The sequence below is a fragment of the Echinops telfairi genome, unplaced genomic scaffold, assembly GCF_000313985.2.
Source record: "Echinops telfairi isolate 266 unplaced genomic scaffold, ASM31398v2 ScPeMD7_443;HRSCAF=831, whole genome shotgun sequence".
NCBI lineage: Eukaryota > Metazoa > Chordata > Mammalia > Afrosoricida > Tenrecidae > Echinops > Echinops telfairi.
Genome location: NW_022104341.1, coordinates 65,340,819 through 65,366,882, shown reverse-complemented (window position 1 = coordinate 65,366,882; position 26,064 = coordinate 65,340,819).

The window sequence follows — 26,064 nt, the reverse complement described above, 5'->3', positions numbered from 1 at the left end:
CTTTGTAATACTGTTTTAAAATGCTGACCATTTACAACATGAGAGTAAAACAAAAATGTCTCTCCGGGTGTAGAAATAAGCCTGAAAATACATTAATATATTCCTGTGTTCAATAGATTCTCAATTGCCAATAACTGAGTGTTGCAATGTCTGGGTCATAATTTTGATCCAATTAAAATTTAGTGACCTGAATATTATTTTATTTCAATTCTCTCAATTTCCTGGATTCTACCAAAAATAGTAAAGTTCCCTTAAAGAAAAAAAATCTTTGATAGAATTGCTAATTAAATCAGTTGACCATATTCTATCCAGTAATATTTTCCACCTTTATTTCTCCTTCACTTTAAGAATTTAATGAATACACTATTTTCCAGGTGCATTATGTAGCACATTTTTCAGTCGTTGACTATTTCTTCTTCATGTTGAGGTAAGGAGGTGCCATTGCACCAGTTCTGATTCATAGAAATCTTCAGTACATTGCCGGGCCCTCTACCATCCTCACAATTGTTCTTATGTTTGAGCTCATTGATGTAGCCACTGTGCAAATCCATATTGTCCACGTTCCTCCTCTTTTTCACTGCCCGGCTACCTTACCAAGCATGATGTCCTTCTCCAGGGACTAGCCTCTCTTGACATGTCCAAAGTAACTGAGATTAAGTCTCACCATCCTTGTCTCTGAGGAACATTCTGGTTGGACTTCTTCCAAAACAGATTTGTTTGTTCTTTTGGCAGTCCATGGTACCTTCAATATTCTTCACCAGCACCATAATTCACATGCATTGAATTTTCTTCAGCCTTCCGTACTCAAAGTCCAACTTTCACAAGCAGATGAGGCAACTGAAAACACTATGGCTTGGGTCAGGAACACCTTAGTGCTCAAAGTAACATTCTTGCTTTTCAGAAATCTGAAGAGGTCTTGTGCAGCAGGTTTACCCTATAAAAATGAGCCCTACAGGACCAGTGGTGTGAGTGGCAATACTGGGAGGGTAGAGGGAGAGTGGGTTAGAAAGAGGGAACTAATTACAAGGAACTATATGTGACCTCCTCCCTAGGGGATGGACAACAGAAAAGTGGGTGAAGGGAGATGTCGGACAGGGCAAGATATGACAAAATAACAATTTATAAATTATCAAGGGCTCATGAGGGAGGGGAGAGCAGGGAGGGAGGGGAAAAATGAGAACCTAATGCCAGGGGCTTAAGTGGAGAGGAACCGTTTTGAGAATGATGAGGGCAATGAATGTACAAATGCGCTTTACACAATTGATGTGTGTATGGATTGTGATAAAAGTTGTATAAGCCCCTAATAAAATGAATTAAAAAAATATGTGCTATGGCCCATTGACTGATGTTTCCAGGAGATTGATTGTGGATCCAAGGCAGACAAAAATCTTAGACAACGTGATCTTTTATCCCTTACTTATCATGATGTTAACTACTGTTCTAGGTGTGAAGATTCTTATTTTCTTTACATTGAGTTGCAATCCACACAGAAGGCTGCAACCCTTGCTCTTCATCAGCAAGGGCTTCAAGTCCTCCTCACTTTCCACAAATACAGTTGTGTTGTCTGTGCATTGCAGGTTGTTAAAAAAACTTTCCTCCAAACATTCTTGTTCATGTACTCCAGCTTCTCTGATGATCTTTTCGGCATACAGATTGAGTAAGCACAGGATGAGGCTGCAAGCAGTGGAGGGATTCAAACAATTTACCAACTGGTTCTCTGCCCTAATAATTAGTTTAAGCATTAAAAAAGATACCAAAAGGTAGTTTATTATTTCATAAAGTTAGCACTTAAAAAATACAAAAAGTAAATTATGGTTTAAGAAGGATTTTAAGAACATTACTCGAAATATTAAATAATACCTGACAAAAATAATAAAACTGTATTTAAGGTAGTTCGTATTGCTTTGCTTTTAGCCAAGCATCATTGGCTATGTGATTTGTCATTAACCATCTTTTAACTGTAGAAGTAGGATCCCATTACTCTAGACAATCACCATGGTTTGTTATATTAGAAACAGGAGACGTTTCTTCTCTAAACATATTCGTCTTTGCATAACCCCTTTCTGATCCTGCTGAATGTACAGCAATTGTTCTGAGAATAATTTTAGATATCTAAACACTTTCAGGAATTGCACAATTCACTCCTAATATTCCATGGGAATTTTGAGCATAGCACAAAGCTGAAACAAATGACAGCATGTTGCCTTCTGGCTATTTGCATTTTTTCTCTTCATACTATATGTTTGTTTTTACATTTTCTTTGTTTACAAACATAAGGTAAATGTAACAAACACAAGGGGTTAAAAATGTATTTAATAAAAAATATAATGAGCTTTATTAAATGAGTAACTAAATACTACAAGAATACTTCCATCTAATTTTTTTAATTATCGTCAACAAAATTTTATTGCATAGAATATTAAAAACAACATTCTACAACTTTGGAATGGTCACAATATGGATCTCTTTCGGATTTCTTGGCCTGCACTAGCGATTGTGTCCATCTCTGCATCCGTTTTTTAAAAACATTTTCATTGCAATTATTATAATTCATGGAGTCTTGTTTCTTCTGCAATGCCTTCAGTGCAGCTAGGACCTCATCCTTTAATACCATCAGCTTTCTTTCATCCAATTTTGTATCTCTGTGGACGAAGTGAACATTACTATGGGAATGTTCAGTATGCTGTTGCAGAGACGAAAGTTTAAAAAGGAGTTAGAAATGTAAATTTTCTATATGTACATCGGCAGCTGGGCAGCTTACGACCCTGATTATAGTGTCATTTTAACAACCAGCTCGCTGAACTCCACAAAAACATTAGGTGCCGGTTCTGCTTAACCAGTGTGAAACAGATAAATCCCAGCACTGGATACAACCCTGACACACATTTTTCCTAATTTTAAACCATGCAGTATGCCTTTGTTCTGATTCCACAACTGCCTCTTGATCCATGCACAGGTTCTGAACCAACACAATTGCGTGTTCTGGGATTACCATTCTTCTCAAGCCTACCCACAGTTTGTTATGATCTATACAATCAAATGAGGTATCATAGTCAATAAAAAATAAGTAAACATCTTTTTGGTATTCTCTGCTTTGGGTCAAGATCTATCTGACATCTCCATGTGCTCTTTTGAATCTGGCCTGAACCTCTGGCAGTTCCCTGTCAATGTACTACTACAATCCTTGTTGGATGATCTTCAGCAAACTTTTACTTGCATGTGATATCAATATTCTATAATTGACCATTCTGTTAGGTCTGCTTTTTTTGAAATGGGTACAAATATGAATCTCTACAGTCAATTGGTTGAGCAGCTGTCTTCCAAATTTCATGATATATGTGCTTTCAGTGCTTCATCAGCTTGTTGAAACATTTCAATTGATGTTCCATCAATTTCTTGTGTCTTGACTTTGACTACTGCTGTCAGTGCAGCTTGAACTTCTGCCTTCAGTACTTTGGTTCTTGCTCACATGCTATCTCTTTACCCATAGAATCTTTCACTATTTCAACTTGAGACTTGATTTTTTCTTGAATTCTTTCAGTTTAAGATATGTTGAGCACGTTCTTCCTGTTTGGTTTACTAACTCTATGTCTTTGTACATTTCATTATAATATTTTACTTTGTCTTCTTGAACTCCCCTTTGGAATTTTCTGTTCAACTCTGAATTTATTGTATCTTCAATTTACCTCATTTACCTATGATTAAGAACAAGTTTCTGAGTCTCCTCTGACATCTACTTTGATCTATTGCCTTCCTGTCCTTTTAGCGACCTTTTTCTTTCTTCATGAATGATGTTCTTGATGTCCTTCCAAAGCTCACCAGGTCCTCCGTCGTTAGTGTTCAAGGCATCAAATCTGTTTTCAAGATGTTCTCAAAATTCAGGTGGGATATATTCAAGGTCTATTTGGGCTCTTGTAGACTTGTTTTCATTTTCTTCAGCTTTAACCTGAAATTACATATGAGTAATTGATGGTGTATTCCACAGTCAGCCGATGGGCTCATTTTAGCTGCTAATATTGAGCTTCTCTATCATCCCTTCCCACAAATGTAGTCAATTAGATTCCTGTGCATTCTTTCTGGAGAAGTCCATATGTATAGTCACAAATTGTGTTGTTTAAAAAAAAGCGCTATTTACTATGAACAAGTAGGTAGTCCTACAAAATTCAATCATGTGATCGGATATTTTCCCACCGTTCCTTCCTCTTGTTTCCAACTTTTGCATTCAATTTTCCAATAATTATCAATGTATCTTGATTTGATCCATTTGTTTGATCAATTTCAGACTGAAGACATCGGTAAAATTTTTCAACTTCTTCATCAAATTTTATCCTGGTACATAAATTTGGATAACAGTTTATATTATTGGATTTCCTTGAAGGCAGATAGATATAAACATATTACAGACAACATTGTACTTCAAGATCAAATTTTTTTGCAAATATATATATATATTTACATTTTGTTTTCTTTATTTTTATTGGGAATTCTTACAGATATTGTAACAATCCATAATTCTATTAGATCAAGAATAACTATACAGTTGCTGCCACCATCATTTTCAAAACACTGTGCCCAGGAGCCCTTATTATTTATTGTATTATATCATTATTATTTGCCATATCTTACTCCATCCAATGTATCCATTCACCTACAATTCTGTTATTTACTCCCCTCGAGTGGGGTTATACAGTCCTCATGGCTATTGATTCCCCCTCCCCCACTCCTGGACCCTCAGGGAGTCATTACTCCTATTACTATTTCTGAAGGGTTTATTTATTTTGGACTTCATGCATCAAACGACCTTAGTTATAAAAATGATCCTACACAGTCTCACAAGATTAATGAGGTGAAACTAAGACCATAGTAGTAAGGGGAGAAAATATTAAAGAACTAGAGGATAGGTGTTTCATCAGTGCTATACTGCACCCTGGATATATCATTCCTTCTGTGTGGGCCTTCTGTGAGGGACTGTCCAATTATCTCACACGTGGGTTTGGGATCTCCTCTTTATCTCTCTTCCTTCATGGCAATCTGATTGCTTGTTTTTGAATTTCTGATACCTATTCCCATCGACACCTCATGATCACACAATGTGGTGTGATTCTTCCACATGGGCTTTACTTCTCTGCTAGATGGCCACTTGTTTAACTTCAAGCCTTTAAGACCCCAAATGTTATATCTTTTAATAACTGGGCACCATCAGTTTTCTTCACCACATTTGCTCATGCACCCATTTTGTCTGCAGCAATTGTGTCAGGAAGGTGAATAATGCCACATTATTTGAACAAACCATTCTTGTACTGAGGTAAGATTTAAGTAGAGGCTTAAAGTCCATCTCCTTCCTTGTTGTATAAGACAATTTTTTTGAAGATAAATGCAAGTCATTTATCTTGGTTATTTATTCCTAGCATAGCCAACTAATGATGTTCTGGTTCAAAATGGCCAATACCAGTCCATTTCAGCTTACTAATGCCTTGAATGTTAATTTTATGTGCTCTATTTCAATTTTAACCAATTCTAACTTTTCTAGATTCATACTTCATATATTCCAAGTTTTGTTTATTGATGTTTGATTATTGTTTCGTCTCATTTTGAAGAATGAGAGTCCCAACGGCTTTATTACCATAGCCTTATCTTCCTTCACAGCATTATGGTCAACTTTCCTCTCAGAAGCAGCTCTTCCTTGGTCATAGTTTAGGTGTTTTTCAACGTGAGCAGTTCATCTTCTAGCACCATCTGCAACAATGTTCTGCTTCTTTCCCTAAGGTTTTCAGTATCTGACAATAATTCAACTCTGTCCTTAAAGTTTTCAGTGGTTAATTCCTCACAAGCTGACAGTCTATTTCTTCGGTGCAGTCTGTACCTAGTGCGATCTACTGAGACCTGTTCACTTTTGGTGACCCTGCTTGCATTTGAAATCCCGGTGACATGTCTTACAGCATCACAGCAGAACACAAGCCATCACAGCGCAACCAATTAATGGATATATGGTAGTGTTTTTGTTCATAGCAAGATTGAATTGAATAATTGTAACTCCTGACATTACAGGTTTTAGTTTGGGAGTTTTATTTCCACAAAATCTCATTATTTTCAGTTGCCTCAAACTGTCAGTTGATTTTATCCATTCATCAACATCTTGCCAATAAATATTTTTTACCATGTCTTAGTTTCCTTGTGCTGCTTCTATAGAAACAACACAAGTAGGTGAGTTTAATGAATTACCAAAAAAAATTGTTGTTTTCTCTCTCACAGTTCAAGAGACTGAATCCAACCTTCTCTCTCAGTTGACTCTAGAGCAGTGGTTCTCCACCTTCCTAAGGCTGTGACCCTTTAACACAGTTCCTCAAGTTGTGGTGACCCCAGCCATAAAATTCTCTTCATTGCTACTTCATAACTGTCATTTTGCTACTGTTAGGAATCAGGTGACCTCTGTGAGAGGATCGTTTGACCCCCAAAGGGGTGGCAACCCACAGGGTGAGCACCGCTGCTCTAGGGGAAGGCCCTTGTCTCCTTCAGATTGTCTCCCTTGGCTCCCTGGATTAGCATCAGGTTTTCTTCATTTTTGCTCCCAAGCTTCTGTGCCTAAATTACACTTTTTATATCTCAAAGTGGTTCACATAGGACATAGCCCACACCAATGTGGCCCCATTAGCATGACCAAGAGGTCCTGTTTCCAGTGGATTACATCCACATCTAAGAAAACAAACAAAAACCTGTTGCCGTTGAGTCTGTTTTAACTCATAGCTAAGCTGTAAGGTAGAGCAGCTGTTTCTTTTATGGTTCCCAAGGCAGTGGTCTTTATGGAAACAACTACCACAATGATAAGCGAGCAGCCAATTCCTTAACCACTCGGCCACCAAGTTTCCAGATCCGCATGTGCCCTCAAAAACCTCATTGTCTTGGAGACAATTCTAACTCATAGCAACTCATGTAGAGGAATTAAGATTTCCTGCATGTATTTTGGGAGAACACAATTCAGTTAGAAAGATTTTGTTTTAGACTTTGATTGTTTATAGGCCTGATTGTTTCTTTTGTATTATTATCATCTTACTGGCGTTTCGATGAAAGCTGACCCAATAAATTAGGTTCCCAGTTAACAATTTCAAAACACATTATTGAACAACTTTGAACCTATTTCTTGGGGAAAAAATTTCCCCATTGTTTTTTGCACTTTTTCCACTTTATCAAGAGAAATTACTTATGCAATCAACATTTTCACCTGTGACACATTTAACCATGTGAGATTGTAACCATTGCTAATTTTCCATTGTTGCCATTTCCATCAATAGCATACTAAGAGAATTTGATTATAATTTTATGTGGTTGTGAAGGCAAATAGAAAACAGAAGGTAGAATAGAAAAATATCCCTGAAGTCAAAGGAGTGTGGTGAAAATGTACTGCTTCATTGAAATACAAATATCTCTAAGAGAGGCAATTAATATTTTATATAATTAATATTTTGTATATTGTATTACATTATAGGCTATTTAGAGAATAACCTTTGCTTTTCACTGATGAAGATGAAATGGTAGATACTTGCTTTTCTTATATCTAGGTATCTGAGATGTGGACGAATGTTGTATTCTATCCACCTCTTTCCCATGCCTGGGGCTTGGAATCTAGATTTGATGAAACAAACAAACAGCAACAATCACAACAAATTAAACAACCAAACAAAAATAGTGGTGGAAGAATGGATTGTGTAAGAGCTATAATATCAGGAGCATACAAAGTCCTTCAACAATCACAAAAGGCTTGAATGGCATGCATAGTTTCAAATTTTATCCTGTAGCTGTGGACTGCATAGGTAAGCTATATTGGTGACTTGTCACACTTCATAAAGCTGACTCTAATATCAACATAAAGAATGGATTGAGAGAAGGCAGATTTGGAGAAAGACCTCTGCAGGGCTGATTCTGAACCATGACTTTGTGTCTTCCCAACCCAAAACTCACATGCCAATGATGGCGCCCTTGATGATATAGCCCTTGTCTATCTTTGTATCTGTCCGACAACCTTGCTTTACTCCATTCAGCCCCTTTCTGGTCTCCAAACAAACATTTCCATTCCTTCACGCCTATATACATACCATTCTTCTGAACCAGGAAATTCCTTACTCCTATACTTTACCCGAATGACTCCATGCATAATTCATTGAATATAAACAAGCATCAATAACTATAGTAATCATACTAAACTTTTATTGAGAATATGCTTTGTGTCATTAACTGATTTTAATATCACCACATAAGAAAACATTCAGAAAAGTTAGCTAACTTGCTCAAGATTGCCCAATTAATAAGTAGTGAGACCTGGATATAAACTCAGTTTGACTCCAAAATCACAGGTTCCCAAACTTATTTGGCACGCTTCCCCCTTTTCAGAAATAAAAAGTATTCAGCATCCTCTGGAAATTAAAAACTTGTGTGCCATAGCCTACTAATTATCCAGGAAAAATTATAGGTTTCTGTTTTTGCAGCCCCCTTAATTGTTCCAGGACTCCTCAGTGGAGTGGGATCATCCACTCTGGGAAACATTTGTCTATATCCTTAAGTCACATGATGTTATTCCACCAGCAAACATTTGAGTACTTAGTCTCTGCCTTATAGTTTCTCCCATATTCACCTATCTATTCTTCCTGGCCATATAATGAAGTAGGAATTATCTTGATACATAGAAAGCTTAACCTTACTAAGCTTACATAACTTCCCCAGAATGGTAGACATTGCCCACCCAGCTAAATAGAATGTTATCATACTTATCTATAACTGCCTCGCTAGCTCAGAGATAATTATTGACATATATAAACTCTTTCTACCTCTTCTTGCTTCTCTTACCATCCTCAACACCACCACCTAGATACTAGATCCTCAGCGCCACCACCTAGATCCACCTAGTCTTTACCAAAAATGACTCTGGCTTTATCATGTCTTCATCTAAAACCAGCTAGTGAACATTCCTACTAAGATTTCAGGTTATTGATTGTAAAAGTTGTTATTATTGTGTGTGACATTAAGTTGATTCTTATTCCTATTACCACTAAGGGGCAGAATAGATCTTCCCCATAGGGCTTCTTCAACTATCATCACGTCTTTTCTCCCATAAAGAGGCTGGTGGACTTGAACCACTGACCTTTTAGTTAGCAGTGCAGTCCTTAACCATTGTGCCAGCTGGATTCCTGAGTTGCACTGCAAGTATCTAGTTTTGAACCCTCTCACCCACACCCTCTCTTAAGTTAAACCCTCCTGCTGCTTCAGTGACCACATTTTATATTACATGAATTTACTCTTTCACTACAGTTGATAGGACCTAAAGTTAGACATCCTTTCCTGACACGCTGAAAGAAGGGATGCTAAAAGTATAGGAGAATATTTGAGAACTGAAGGTTAACCAACTATCTCCCAATTCCACCCCTGAGCTGTCTACCCACTGTCTACCCACCTTCCTGATCGTTTTTAGCCCCGCCTTTTGGTCTCATCAACAAGCTTTCAGAGAATCAGTTTACTCCCCTTGGAGCCCAGGATTTCTCTCTGTCTAGAGCTTGTGTCATTTTTCTGATTCAACTTCTCCAGGCCTGTAGGCTCTGTGGATGGGAAATGGATTGTTGTTTTTATTTCTGTTTCAAAAACAACCTAAGATTAACCATCTTCTCCTGGGTCTCTGGTCCTTCCTTCCAGAACAAGCCAGCTGAAGGAAACAGAATCTTGATTTATTTTTCCTTCCAATGATATTTCTAGTCCTTCTGTTTAGCAAGGACACAAAGCACCTCATACTAATGCAATTTAAAAGGTGAAGGCCCAAGAACTGGCAGTTTCACTAAACCACTACATTTATTTATTAACAAAATCCCTCACAGACCCTGGTAGGCATAAAAAGCGTTGCTTAGAAAGGGTAAGGATCTTAGCACCTACGGGGCAGATTTCGCTAATAAACAGCTCACATCCTATTTTTGAAAGGAGAAGGTCAGGGTGACTGTAACACCCACCGTGGCTAAAAAGATGGATGTTAGCAAGTGACAATTTTCCAAATTTCTGGGGTTTTTTCTGCCTTAATGTCTGGTGAATCTTGGCTGAAAGCAGAAAATACAAGGAAAATGTTTACTTATGTTTTATTGATTATGCCAAGGCCTCTGATTGTATGGACCTAAGAAATTATAGATAATCTTGAGAAGCATTGGAATGCTCAAACACCTAATTGTGTTTATGCAGAACTTGTAAGTGGATCAAGCGGCAGTTGTGGAAACAAAACAAAGGAATCGTGTGTGGTTTAAAATCAAGAAGGTGTGCAACTGGTCTGATCTCACCATAACTGTTCAATGTCTGTGCAAATCATCAGAGAAGCCGGATTCTATAAAGAAGAGTATGGCATTCGGATTGGAGGAATGCTTATTAACAACCTGCGATAGGCAGACGACACAACCTTGTTCGCAGAAAGTGAGGAGAAATGGAAGCATTTGCTGATGAAGATCAGGGACTGCACCCTTCCGTATGGATGTGGACCCAAGAAAAGAACACCAAAGTCCTCACAGCTGAACCAGCAGAGACGGATAGAAAATAAAGTTGAAGTTGCAAGGATTTTACATTTTTGGATCCACAATGAAGGCTCTTGGAGGCAGCAAGCAGATCAAAAGATGTGTTGCTTTAGGAAAATCTGCTGCATAAGACCTCTTTAGGGTACTGAAAGCAAGGATGTTACTTTGAAGACGAAGGTACACCCCCCCCAAGCTGTGATCTTTGCAATTGCCTCATCTGCAAGTGAAATTCGGACTGTGACAGAGGAAGGCCAGAGTGAAAGGAATGCATTTGACTGAAGTGCTGGTGAGGAACATGGAACGTGCCATGGACAGCTGAATGGACAAATGATCTGTCTTGGAAGAAGCATGGCCAGAGTGGTCCTTAAAGGCAAGGATGGTGAGACTCCTTCGTACATGTTTACAACATGTTGTCAGAAGAGACCAGTCCCCGGAGAAAGACGTGTTTGGTAAGTAGAGGGGCAGGGGGACAGGGAAAGGCCCTTCTGGAGATGGATTGACACAGGGGGGGCAACCACAAGCTCAAGCATTTGGGAGGCTGGCATAGGACCGGCAGTGTTTCATTCGGCTGTGCATTGGGTTGATACGGGTCAGAAGTGACTTCATGGCACAACACCTCCAGACTAAGACAGAGCAGTGAAACGGGTCGGTGATCTCCTCCTGAAACGCAGCCCATGCAGTCTGTGGATCAGAGTTGGATCCACAATCAGGGCGATGACACTGAACAGGGCAGCACTTCATCCCGTTGTTCATCTGGTCACCAAGAGGTGGGGCCAACTGCATGTCAGTTGATGAGAGAACAACAACCCCAGAGTCGTAGGAGAAAAGAATGAAACCGGAAGCAGGGAAGGAGGGACAGCAAATATAAAAAGATGTATTCGCAAACGAACTACAGTGCAGTGAATAGGATGTCTTCGGGGAGGTCCTACGAAACTATTCTCCATGTAATTGGAGGATGGAAATGTGAAGGAAAAGGGAGATTATCCTATTGGTAAAATTTATCCCATGGGATATCAATGCCCTCACCCTTCCAGCTTGTGCTCAACCCATAAAACCTCAGAGAGACCAGATTCCAGAAAAGGTGCGGCAGCAGGAGGAGCAGCAGCAGCACCTGAGTTGTGAGTCTCTCTGCAAAGGGTGAGCCTTCAGCTCTTTCTGACTGTGTGTGCAGCCTGGAGGCCCACTGCCCGACCATTGAATCTCACGATTTCATGGTGTTTCAGCCTTTGAGTGAAGAGATGGCACTGATTCTGAGTGAGGGCTCAATAACTTTCTTAATAAGCAGACGGAGGAAAAGTACTTAGTGACAAAGGGCCTCTTCCATACTGAAAATCATAGCAAACATGTTCGAAGGTTTGAGCGGTCTTGTTCTTGCTAGAGTCCAGTGTGTGTGTCAAGGTAATGGCAGTAGACACCAAGGATGGGTGTTTATTCCCCATTTTGGAATCTTCCATAGAAAATGGTAGAATAGTGGCACTCAACTTATATTTGCTAAATGAATAAGTGGGTTGAAGGATATATGTTTCTGGCACCATACAATACTTCTCTTAAACACTGCATAGAAACAAACAGAGAACGAAACTTGGTTAACTCCCACATAGCTCTATACCTCTTAGACCTTTGGAGTCTATATCATGATGATTATTGCATTAGATTCTGAAACAAAAATCAAAATAGCCATGTCCTGAGTAAGATAATGGATTTATTTGTTACATACGAGTTTGAACATGAGGAGCATTGTGGTTGCTAAGTGCCATTGAGTCTGCTTCGACTCATAGCAAACCCAGGTATAATTGCCCTTTTGTTTAAACTGCCCTTTTGTTTGAACCCATTGTTGCAGGCACTATGTTAATTCATCTCGAGGATTTTTTGAGGAGCTTTCTCTTTTATCTATGCCCCTTCACTTATGAAGTGTGATGTCCTTCTCCAGGGACTGGTCTCTCCTGATGACATACCTGAAGTATGTGAGATGAAGTCTTTTCGTCCTTTCCTCTAAGGAGAATTCTGGCCGAACTTCGTCCAAAACAGAGGTATTTGTTCTTTTGTCAGGCCATTGTACTTTCACTGCTCTCCATCACAACATAGCCAAAATGCATTGCTTTTTTTCCTTCAGTCTTCCTTATTCGATGTTGAGTGTTCACATATATACGAGGCAATTTAAAGTACTATGGCTTGGATCAGGCATCCTACAGGAGCATCCCTGCTTTTCAACACTTTAAAGAGATCTTGTGCAGCACATTTACCTAATGTTGATCTCTTGATCCAAGAGCAGCGATTGTGGATCCAAGCAAGACAAAATCCTTGACAAATCTTATCTTTTCTCTGTTCACCATGTTGTCACCCACTGGTCCAATTGTAAGGCGGCTGCTCTTCTTTCATTGAATAATATTTCATCCTGAAGGCTGTAACCCTTTCCTTGCATCAAGTGCTTCCCCCATCACTTTCTGCCAGCACATTGTGTCATCTGCGCACCACAGTGTGTTAATAAGCCTTCTGCCAATCCTGCTGCCATGTTCTTCTCATAAAATTCTCTGGTGGTCTGGTCATCATGCAGCTTGAATAAGTGCGATGACAGAATATATCCCTGACCCGCACGTCTCCTCTTAAACCGCGCAGTATTCTGTGTTTTGTTCACACAACGGCCTCTTGATCCATGTAAATGTTCCACCGGAGCACAATTTGGTGCTCTTGAATTTCCATTTTTCTCAAGTTGTTATCCATAGTTTGTTATGATTCATACAGTGAAATGTCTTTGTTGAGTCAAGGAAATGCGAGTTAAAACTCTTTCTAGTAATCTCTTTCAGTCAAGAGCCATCTGACATCACCAATACTGTCCTTTCTTCCACGTCCTCTTCTGAATCTGGCCTGAATCTCTGAGCGTTCCCTGTCAGTTTACTGTTGCAACCATTGTTGGATGATCTTCAGCAAAATTTTATTTTCATGTGCTATCAATATTATTCTATAATTGAAGCATTCTGTTGGGTCACCTTCTTTGGAATGGTTATAAACATGCATCTTTTCCAGCTACTTGGCCAAGTAGCTGTCTTCTGAATTTCCTGGGATAGGCAGGTGAGTACTTCCAGTTCTTCCTCAGCTTGTTTAAACATTTCTATTAGTATGCCATCAATTTCTGGAGCCTAATTTTGGCTAATACTTTCAGTGCAGCTTGCATTTCTTCGTAGAGTCACATTGATGTTTCTTCATATGCAAGACCTTGAAATGACTGAATGTGAACTACTTATTTTTGGGGGCAGTGACTCTATATTCTTTCCATCTTTCTTCTGATGCTTCCTACATCATTCAATATTTTGCCACAGAATATTTCAGTATTTCAACTCAAGACTTGAATATTTCTTTTATTCTTTCCATTTACGATATGATGAGTGTGTTCTTCCTTTTTTATTTTCTTACGCTAGGTAAGAAAATTTTAATATTTTCTTTGTCTTGTTGAACTGCTGTTTGAAAATTTCTCTGACTTCATCATTTCATCCATTTTTTAGTTATTCTATGATTAAAAGCAAGTTTCAGAGTCTCGTTGGACAGCCACTTTGATCTCTTCTTTCTTTTCTGCCTTTTTAATGACTCTTCGGCCTCCTCTTTTATGGTGTTCTGGTTGCCATTCCACAGCCAATCAGTTCTTCTGTCATGAGTGTCTAATGCATTCAATCTGTTCTTGAGAATTCTCAAAATTGTGGTGGGCTATACTCAAGGTGTATTTTAACTCTATGCACTTTTTACATTTTCTTCAGCTTCAACCTGAACTTCCATATGCGTGATTGGTGGTCTGACTGCTCCACAGCTGGCTCCTGGCCTGGCTTTTGCTGCTAACATTGAGCTTCCCCATTGTCTCTTCCCCCAGATGTCATCAATTTGCTTTCTGCATGTTCCATCCAGAGAAGTCTAGGTGCATAGTCACATTTTGTATTGTTGAAAAAGATATTTGCAATGAAGAAATTATTAGTATCAGATAATATCCAACTTGGTTTCTATCACCAAGGTCATTTTTCCAATTACTGTTCCTTCATCTTTGTTTCCAATTTTTGCATTCAAATAGCCAATAATGATCCATATGTATAAGGTGCTATCAAAAAAGCAAATTCACTATAATCAAGTAAACACTGCCTTATAGCGAACCCCAGTGCATTTCCGAGATATGGGAGTAGAAAGGCCAGTCTTTTTCCCAAGAAGCTGCTGGTAGTTTCAAACTGCTGACCATGTGGCTCACAGCCCAACTCCTAACCACTACACCACTAGGGCTCCTATAAGGAGCTTTAGGTACCATTATTATCCCATGGTTTTAAAATCATCTATTTCTTATGATATTCTCATCCCTGCCGTTTCTCTACTCCCTTTCCTTCAGAAAACATAAGTCCCTTGTTCATTCCTTGGAGTGAATAACTATGACATAGACAGAGTGTATTGCTAGCAACTTGCATGGTTAAAAACTGTGTTTTAGTTAGTTTCGGTTTTTAAATAAATAAATTCTGCCCAAGCTAGTCTGAAGGAAGCGTGAGTCCTATGTGTCCTCTATTAAGACATTTTTATTGATTTCTACAAACTAGGGCACCTCCTCATCTATAAACTGGTTTTGTTGTTTATTCATTTTTGGTGCCTCCGCATAACTGCATTTATCCAGCTTCAATTTCCCACAGCTCTCCTCCTTACCTATTACCCCTCGATGGCCCTTGAGCATCTTCTCCCACTATCAAATGGATGTAGTTTATAGTTCTCAGGACCAGACCCTCCAGAGATAACTCGTCACAGTTCAGCTCTCGGCTTTGGAGGACATGTGGGCTATGGAACTATGCTTACCTGTGTGATTCTCCTCCACCCATTTATTCAACAAGGTTCTGAACCCGCATCCAGGAATAAGTTTCCATCTCTTAACTCAAAGACTGAGCTCTGTCCTCCTAGAGAAGAGGCCATAACATGCTCTACCCAGAGCCCCCGTTTGAGGGAATCACCCCAGGTAGCGTTTTGTTATTTGGGTGTGTTTTTTTTTTCTCATGGCATTTCTGTGACAGCCACCAGCGCTCACTATACCCTCTTCACATGATCCTTGGATCAGAGCTTGAGCTAATATTGTGGCATAAAGACTGCTCAGTTGTTTTCTACTTACAGAAATAGTGAGGTTACTAACAGTAGTACTTTGTATCAAACCTACCTAATCATAATATGATAAAACGCTAGATCCCTATCTGTTTTAGAAAATGATCAAAGATTTACTTACAAAAATTAGAAAATGCTGTTTCTGCCCAGCAAGTTCTCCATGCTGTTCTAAATGGATAAGAAATTACAAAACAAAATATTTGCACGGACCCAATTTTTCTGCAGGTAAATTCACAGGATGTGTGGAAACATACTTGTAGTTGAGGCAGTTCCTGTGGGAAACACACCGACAGGTTTTGAGAAGTCTACTATTCCGATTTATATTGATTTCTCTTCTCTGCTAAGTTATACCCTCTGTAGTTCACTCTAAAGTTAAAAGTGGGTTTCTTGTGGCTGCTTTTTGTCAGTGATGTTTGGGGACAGGAGGAGAGAGATCTTGGTGGTAAATGTCACAGAGTGCAGAGAGGGGCATGGCGAGCCCCAAGAGACAAAAGAGTGAGCAGGTTTCTAAAGAAGCCACTTTTGATAGCAAGAGTCTACAGGAGATGATGGGGAGCTGTGTCAGCTGTCAAAATCGTTGGGAGGGAGGGGACTGGTCTGCCCTCTGTGGACACCAGAAAGACTCACGCCCCCTTATCTGGGCCCACATTTTTAAATTGTCGTGCTGAAAACCAAAGCACGTGGAATCATTGCAGTCGACTTCTCTGGCTTTCAGGCAGATCCTGCTGACTTCAAACCGTGTTTTGCATCCAGTGCGGGAGAGGAGCTACTCATGTCTGAATAATGACACTTGAGTTCTTCAAGCAACCGGAGACGCAAGAGGAAATATGTCACTTCTAGCTGCCTCCTTCTCCTCTTCTTGTGCTCAAATGTGTATGTTGTTGGTTGGATGTAGACTGCGGCTTAATTTTTTTTCTGCAAAAAAATGAAAAATTGCGTCTTGAAAAGCAGCCATAAAGCTTTTCTGTAATTACCAACAAACCTATCAATTTTATAGACAACCCAACTGATAACATATGGTCCAAAACTGTTTGTTTGGTGATTTTTTTTCCCTGTATAAAACCAGCACAATTTGGAGTGATATTTTAATTTATTGTTATGAAAGGGGCAGCAACTGGTTTTTAATGGTTACAGAATGGTGACTTGCAACCCTGTCCCAGCTGCTGTCACTGCCATGACACGAGCAGATTTGCAGCATCTTGTCTAAGGCACACATCAGCGCGCCCGCCTGCTGCCTCCCCCTCTCCCAGTGGACAGGCCACCACCTGCTGCTGGCACTGTGCCGGCCCTTCAGGGAACAAATGTTCCCTTGCTCTTGGGTGATAGGACAGGACAGACGCCGGATTTCAAGGGAAACGGAGAGGCACCCTCAGGCTGGCTGCCCCTATTCCTCTACCCATCTGCCTCTCCTACTGGGCAGAGATCTCACTACTCAGGGCTGGAGGAGAACGAGCTCCTTGGTCAGACTGTGGTCTACATTGTTTGGCTTTCTTTCCCTTCCGATCTCTCTTAAGGTTAGAGCAATCATTTATTTATACAAGCCACGTGCATTTATTTAGTCTCTAGTACATCAGGCAATTTGCTAAGTGCTAGGAATAAAGACTTGAATACCTCAATGACCGTCCTTGAGAAGGTCACAGCTTTAGTGGGGTAGACAAGACACAACCCGATACATTTTGATACAGTATCAACAAATTATAACAGAGCTAAAGCAAAATGTATCGCAAAGGAGCATAAAAGTACAACATTGACATACAACATGTGTGCTTTGGAGACTACTGGCTTTGGGTGAAATCACAATTTTATCTCTTACAACGTATTTAACTTTGGGAAATTGCTTTGGGATAGCCCTTCCTCAGTTACTCCTCACTAATGGGTTGTGTGAGTTGGTCCAGTGAAGCCATTTAATATGGCACATAGTACACACTCAATAAATAACACAGCGCAACATATCTAAGTGCCTCTCCCAGGAATGGAAGATCCTAGTCACTGCACTCAGGGAGGGATTCTGGGTGCTCAGAGAGGAAAAATGGATGGAGTTCATTAGTGGGCATCAGGACTTACAGTCAAACAAAACCCCAAAGAAAAACCTAGAGTGTAGGTTTTTCTGCGAAAAACTGCCAAGATTATGACCCACAAAAGACAAATCAGAGAGGAAGGTACTGAATTCAAGGTGATGGCATAAAAATGGGAGGTATCAGGCAAAATCCATTCAGAGATGCAAAAATGACCATCAGGAGCCCTGGAGACTTGAAAACATTGGGGCACCTTCTAGGAGGAGGTGGCATTTTATCTTGTCTATCAACAGAGGTTTCCCAGAAAGACATTAGGGAAGGGAACTGAGAACGCGATAGTGACTCAAACACTGAGTTGGAGGAATAGAATGGAAGGACATGAAGTTGGAAACAGGACAAGCATTTAGGCATAGAAAGCCTTCCAGGCCAACCTAGAAGCCCGGTCTATAAGTATCCTGTAGCCTGATAATGACTATATATCAAACTCAGACTGATCCATTCAGCTCTTACACCTCCACACCTCCAGAAATTCTGAGTTTATTGTTTTGGGTATAAATATTGGCCATGCATATTTTTTTTAAATCTCCCCTAGGTGAATCTCATGTGCAGCCAGGGTTGAGAATCACTGCTGTAGGCAATTAGAAGTCAATAGAGATTCTCCTTGTGTGCTCAGAATTCTGTGAAGCTAAGCAAACAAAACAGAACAGAACCAAAATGCTCATTTCAACAGACATTATGAATATTGAGTCTGTGCCAGGCCCTGTGCTAGGCCCTGTAAATGTGGAGATGAATCAGACAGGCTCCACTGCTCCCTGCTTAGCTTTTGAGAGCTTATCAATCAGATTCACCTTCACTGTCTCATCCTGTCCGGGAATCGGGAGGGCATGTGGCTGCAGTCCTTGAGGGGAGGCAGTGCACATAATCAACTCGGTCATTTCTGGGCCTACTCTGAGGTCTGGTTCTGGGCATCAGTGGAGAAAATTAATTGAGCAATCGTCTTCAACATAAAATCAATCGCATCTGACCGGGCAGCCACACCAGTTGCTGGGGCTAGCAGAGGGCAGTAAAAAAAGGTCCAGGAGAGGAGGGAGGGGCCTTATGGGAGAAAGCAAGGACTCTGCTACACGGAGGAGAGAAAAATAGAGGTGTCATGGCGGCATCAAGGAAAGGGGCATGAAGGGGAATGAGGTAGGAGAATGAAGAAGATGCCAGAAAGGATTTGGCCCAAACCACTGTATCTTCCTCATCTTAAGTTTCCCATACGACCCAGAGTCTTGAGTGCTAAGAAAACATGAGTAAACAGGAGGGAGAAACTACAGGTAAGTTCCTGTTTCCCCTAGGTTCATGTAATTTATTCCTCACTGGTTTTCTAGATGGGAAAATAGAAATATAAAATATGACTAAGCTACCCTGCTCATGTGTGATGGAATCATTGATCCCTTTTTGGGCTTAAAAGCGAAATGTAAGAGGGAATTGCTTTGTAAAAGGTGAGGCATTTTTATCACTCAAGAAATACTATTTTTCCCATCCTCGGCCCGGGGTAATGCATGTACATGGCTCAGAGGGATGAACTCTGAACCAGGGTTCTTAACTCCAGATAAGACCTTCAATTCACCCATCATCCAGACTACATGAGGAGATGAAAGAGAACAGTGCAGGGACTATGCAAGCACAGAAGAACAGTTTTTGAGCAGAGAAAATATTGTGCCAAGGGAGTGCATGGGAAGCAACTGTTATGTTCCTCACTAGGGCCTGGAATGGAGCACCCTGTCAAGAAGAGCCAGAGGCCCTGCTACAAAACCCTCTGAAGATCCGTTTAGTCTCGTTATGTTCACTCTATACTCTTGCTTCAGATAGAAGCACAGCTCAGTCTGCCACAGGCAAAATAGAAACAACTTATTGGGGGAGTTCTGGGTTATCACGTACATGCCAAGAAAACGATTTTTGAAAAGAAACATTATTTGATAGTGTTAACGTTATGATTTGGAGGTTGATGTGGAGTATGCCCAAATTCCAGAACAATATCATTAATAGTATAGGCAAGTACAATTTTGCTGAACATCATCCAACAAAGTTTGCAGCTGTACATTAATGGGAGCCGCCAGAGGTTCAGGCCAGATTCAGAAGAGGACATGGAACAAGGAACATGACTGCTGACATTAGATGAATCTGGGATGAAAGCAGAGAATAGCAGGATGATGTTTATTTGTGTTTTACTGAGTATGCTGTGGCATTCAGCTTATAAGGAACTATGGTTAGCTTTGAGAATAACAGTAATCCTGGAACATTGAATTATACTCATATAGAACCTGTACATGGATCAAGAGGCAGTTGTGAAAACAGAACAAGGGAATACTGCATGGTTTAAAATCAGAAATGGTGTGCATCAGGGATGTACCCTTTCATCATACTTATTCAATCTGCATGTGATAGGTAAGTTTATTGTGCCAACCTGGCCAATAGGAACATGTGGGATTAATAAGGTCATAGTTTGATTGGAGGGCAAAGAGATGAATGGCCTGGCAAGGCCTGCCATTCTCTCTCTTGCTCTCTGGTGATCAGACCAGTGGGTGGCTGCTTTAGCTAGTACTCTGCCTGAACTTGTAAACTACACTACCCATGGAGCAGCCAACCCATGGATCATGTCACTACAGCCTAAGGTTCCTTCAAGACCTGCTTTGCCACATTGCTGGTGTGTACATTGCTTGGGCTTGAGTTCAGTATCCCATCTGGTCCTGCTTCGCTAAGCTCCTGAACTGCTCAGGCTGTTGGTGACCCACCCTGCTGTGTGCTGCCTGTGGGCAGACTGCCGGCACTGCCCGGGGAAAGTGTCTGCTTCCTTGACCTTGGACCCAGCAGCCCTCATGAGTTGAAGGACTTCCAGTATATTAAGTGTTCCACAGATTTGAGTTGACTTGAGCCCTCTGTACTGCTGTGTGAATTAATTTGCTGTTATATTCTTTCATGCTGTATATATACAATCATATATATATATAATCATAAGTGTCCTGTTTCTTTTCTCTAGAGAACCCTACCTAACACACCACTGCATGATGAGCAAATCATCAGCGAAGATGGATTATATGAAGTAGAATCAAGATTGAAGGAAGGCTTATTAACTACCTTCAATATGGACACGACACAACCTTGCTTGCTGAAACTGAGGAGAACTTGAAGCACTTGCTCATGGAGATGAAAGATTAAAGCCTTCAACTCAATTTCAATAAGACCAAAATCTCCACAACAGGTCCATTGGGCAACATCCTGAAATGGAGAAAAGATTGAAGTTGTCTAGGATTTCATCTTTCACAATCAATGTTCATGTCAATACATCAAAGGATACATTGTTTTGGGTAAATCTGCGGCAGAAGACCTCTTTAAAGTGTTGAAAAGCAAGGAGGTTACTTTGAGGACTAAGGTAGCCCTGACCCAAGCCGTAGTGTTTTCACTTGCTTCATATGCATGTGAAAGTTAGACACCGAAAGGGAAGAAGGGGGAAGAATTGATGCAGTTGCATTGCAGTGCTACAGAAAGACATCCAAAGTACCATGGACCGCAAAAAGAACAACAATCTGTCTTAGAAGTACAGCCAGAATGCTCCTTAGAGGCAAGGATATCAAGACTTCACGTCCTATACTTGGAACATGCCAGGAGAGACCAGTCCCTGGAGAAGGACACCATGCTCGACAAAGCAGAGGGGCAGAATGGATTGACATGGTGGCTGTAACAATGGACTCAAACATGGGGACAATTTTGAGAAGGGCACAGGCCCACGTGGTGTTTCCTTCTGTTGCTTAGGGTTACCGTGGGTTGGAACCTATCCCATGCCACTAACAAAAACAAGTTTCTCTTTACTAATATATGTATCAAATGTGGCATTCACTAGAATTGTGAGCTCTGATTCTGTGGAAATTTCCTCTGAGTGGCTTGGAGAAAATCGTGTTAACTCTGAGCCTCTGTTCCTCATCAAGTATATCTACTTAGCAACATGTTTTCGATAGTGAATAGAGATAATGCATGTAGACAAACTTGAATGCTGAATTGCTCTACAAATTAAGGATAGAATGTTAGAAAATTGTCTCTGTATTGCCATTTCTCAAACATGCCAAGATGCTATAATTCTAGTGGCTAGAAAACTTTCAAGTTTCTCATAGAAAGTCTTCTGCTTAATAAAAGAGGCAATATGGGTTAGAAGAATATAATTTATCACACAGATCTCATTAAAGTATTTTTACTTGGGCTTCTTATAATAAGTAGCACTTCAGCATTTTTATTTTATGACTTAGTCAGCATTAGAAAGAAAAAGAAAAAAGCATTCTCACCACTAATATTATCAAGCTTCATTTACATACTGAAGAAATCAAGGCTGAATTGAGGATGGGGGAGGCTTGCCCTTAGTAATTGGCAGACTTGAGGCTTGAACCTGGAGCCTCTGACTACATAACCTGTGCTCTTGGCCATTGACATCACTCCCCATCCTCTTTGCCACTTCCCCTTGAGTTGGGTGTTCTTAACTGCCACCCTCACTCTGTCGGCTCCAGTGAAGCTGTGGTTAGGATGCAAATGGATGTCATCCTTCTAGCCTCACCAGATATTTCTAATAAAGATTCACATATCCTGTTAGAGCAACGATTATCCAATTGTGCACCTTCAAATTCCTCAGAAGTCCTATGTGTTTGGTTTTAGAGGGGTTGGAAGATGAGCGTGGATGGCAAATGCCTCCACTGTTACTTTAGGGACTCTAGTTTCACAGTCTGAGCTTCTGAAAGAATTTCCACTTGAACAAAGTGTTTCCTCATTCTTAAAAAAAGAAAGAGAAAACTTAATTTGGGGATTGAATTATGGCATCACAGAAGGAAGCCCCCCCAAAAGTGCTTTCTGACTTTGATGAGGTTAGGCAAGTCATTGCCCTTTTAGGCTTCAGTTTCTTCATCTGCAAAATGGAAGATGTAACAACATGATCGCTTAGATTCCTTTTAACTTCCCATTGGAAAGTCATCCAGGGAGAAGGGGCTTCCAGCTAAAGCAGATCAGGAAGTATATAGAGCATGTAGGGGAAGGCAGATGACAGACGTGAGAAGGGGACACTAAAACTCACTGAGCTCCTACCATCGCAAGCACTGTGCCAACATGTCGCTGGGAAAAGCACATGGTGCTTGCATCCCAGATCTTACCATGGTGGTGGCAATCACAAATAACACCAAGTGCGCTATTGGTAAAATGTCAGAGAACCAGGAGAAGCACAAAACCATTTTGTTTGTTTCTCTCCCCAAAATCCACTCATCATCTTCTTCCGAGAGTCCTAACACCCTCTCCCATTCAGCCAGTCGGCTAACTCTCCCGAGTCAGTGGCAGAAACTAAAAAGAAGATAGTCTTTCCTTTAATCATCCATTCACTCTTTCATTTGTCAGTTCTATAGCACACACGAACTGAGAACTTCCAGAAGACTATAGCTGGCACTGAGGATCCAGCCCTCAGGATGCTTCAGTGGGATTTAGTGGGAATCATAAAAAGCACTTTTACTGCCTGGTGCCAGAGTTATGATGGCAAGCCAAGGCAGAGGAGAAATGAGTGGTCCTCCACTGCTTTGGGGGCCCAAGAATCTTCTGCTTCCCCCTCACTGATGCCTGTTGGATGTACCCTCTTGTGCTGAATCAACAAGATCAGGCCCAGACATTCACAGGGAGAAAGTAATGAGGGCATCAGAAGGTCACTGCAAATAGAAGGCAGTTATGTTGCTTCATGATTTAGTACTAACTGGTACATTTATTTTCATTAACTGCAATGGGGGTGGTGGTCACGTGAGTGATAACAGTGAGGTTTTCACGACATCACTTGGGCCTGATTATAAAACCTACTAGGCTTCCTGAGTATAGAACTCTCCTGAAACATTGAGAAATAAAGGCTTTTATCTTCCCTACTCTTCCTGCCAATCTTTTTAGTGCTAGGGAAGCTTCTTATTTCTTAATTTTTCCATTCAGGAATGTTTTCGAGTTCTACTATGTGCTTGACGCTGTATTTGTATAGACATGTAAATGAAAAATAAAATGCTCCTTGATCTCAAAACTTCAGAGGTTCTTGGGAGAGATAATCAAGATGATTCAGTTCAGTGTGACTCGTGCTGCATTTGAAGTAAGACCAGGGTACAGGGGACGCTCATGGCAAGAGCATATAACCCAGACATCAGGAGGCTTTGTAAAAGCTATTAAGAGGAGAGCTCACCCTGAATCTGGAGTGACGCATCAAGAGGGTGAACTCGAGGGTGCTCAGACAGGGGAGTTTGGGTCCTGAAAATGCTATCCCAGTGGATGGCCAGATGCAAACTCCCTCCTCATGCATGGGCTTTGGAGTCAGATCTTATTCTCATTCTCAATCGCTCACCTCACCTACTTGAAACAGTATTACAAACTTGAAATCAGGAAATAAACAAGCGATAGGCTTCACATAGTTATGTGGCACCAGTAAGTTCTCATATATGTGTGGTCAGAGAGACCAGTATGTGTATGTGAATATTTGGAAAGAAAGAGTAAAGATGTAACCTGTTTAATGAGTTGCTTATTCCAGACCCACTCCTAGTCCCAGCCTCCTGATGTGAGCACTGGGAGCTTGAGCAGTTTAGACTCTATCAAGGCAGCCCCTCCCTGGATCTCAGTTTGGTGCGATAGGAGATCACTCAACGGGTGGAATGAGCTCAGATTCTCTTCTTTACAAGGTCATCTCTGACTAGTGGTATCCTTAAACCAAACCAAGCTTCCTACCATCAAATGGACTCCCACTCATGGCGGCCCTACAGGACAAAGACAGAAGAGCCTCTGTGAGTTGCTGAGACTATAACTCCTTACGAGAGCCTTGCCTTTCGCCTGTGGAGCTGCTGGTGGTTTTGAACTGCTGACCCAGCAGTTTACAGTCCAATTCCTAACCCAATAATGGACAGGGCACAAATGCTGGCAGTTGGCCCCTTCCATACCATTTTTATCCCTCTAGATTCTGTTAATTCTTGAATGGTGCAAAGAACTGAACACTTGACTACTCTCCTCAAAAGATTCACTATTGAAATTCATCGTTAGGATAATCAGAACATAAGCCTGTTGATCTGTTTCTGAAAATCATGATCTTGAAAACCCCATGAAGCAGTTCTACTCTATAACACAAGGGGTCGCTGTGAATCAGCATTGACTCAATGACAATGGGCAGACCCTGTTGTTTTGGTCTTCCCTTGAACCCTCAGACACTAGGGTAAAAAATAACTAGTTCTCACCCGCCCTGAGGCATTACTCTATCCTTGTGATTTCCTTACAGCCAACAGCTTGATGCATGTATCTTTTATCTACTTTTTTCTTCTAGTTGCACAGTTTAAATGAGCCACCTATTTCTTTGCAGAAGCTGAGAGATAAAAATTCTGTTAAGTCCTGTAAATGAACTCCAAATAAATATATGCAAAGTAGAATTGGTAAATGATGAAAAGGAAATGAATATACCCGCCCTGGGATCACATTGCACATCGCTAGGGGAAGACACATTAAATGAGCTGAGGGTTCTAGGGCAAAACACTGGGGCATGAAGGCTCTCCTTCCTGTTTCTCTTTCCACTAAAGAGAGAGGTCTAATAACAGTGTCCAAACTTTACTCATATTTCATCTGTATCCCCAACATCTAGTTCAAAAATCGGGATGTAGAATAATTGTTCAGTATATGTATACTGAATGAATATACACATAACAAAAAAAATTGAGGAATTTTTAAAAACTTAAATGATTAATCTATTTTGATGGAGATGGCATCAGAAAAGTGATAGATGAAGGAAAAAGTAAAAAGTAAAATCACTGCCATTGAGTCAATTCTGACTCATAGTGACCCTATCAGACAGGGTAGAACTGTCCCTGTGCGTTTCTGAGACTGTCACTCATAATGGGAGTCGAAAGCCCTCTTTTTCCTATGGAGGTACTGGTAGTTTTAAACTGGTGACCTGCTGGGCAACAGCCCAATGAGTAACCACTCTACCACCAGTGCTCCTTGAAGAAAACAAAAGGTCACTTAAAAGAAAGGAAAGGGTTCATGTCAAGAGAGGCTGTGAAACTCGTTAAAGCAGTCCATGGAAGGGATGATGAAGTAAAAGAACAGAACAGAAAGTGGTAAAAGGTAGCTCAAGAAGACAGAATAAAAGCATTATAATAAAAGGTGAAAAGGCCTGCAGTTAGAAAATCAAAATCTAAGGATATACTCAGCATATTGACATTAAAATACATTTAAAAATTCAAATCTTGAGTTACAATGTTAAAGGAATCTATTAGGAAAGCATTTAAGGATGCAGAAATTGTCAAAAGAAGATGGAAGGAATACACAGATTCAATTCAGCAAAAAGAATCGGTTCAATCAAGTATACAATCAAGAAGCGAGGGAATTGAAGG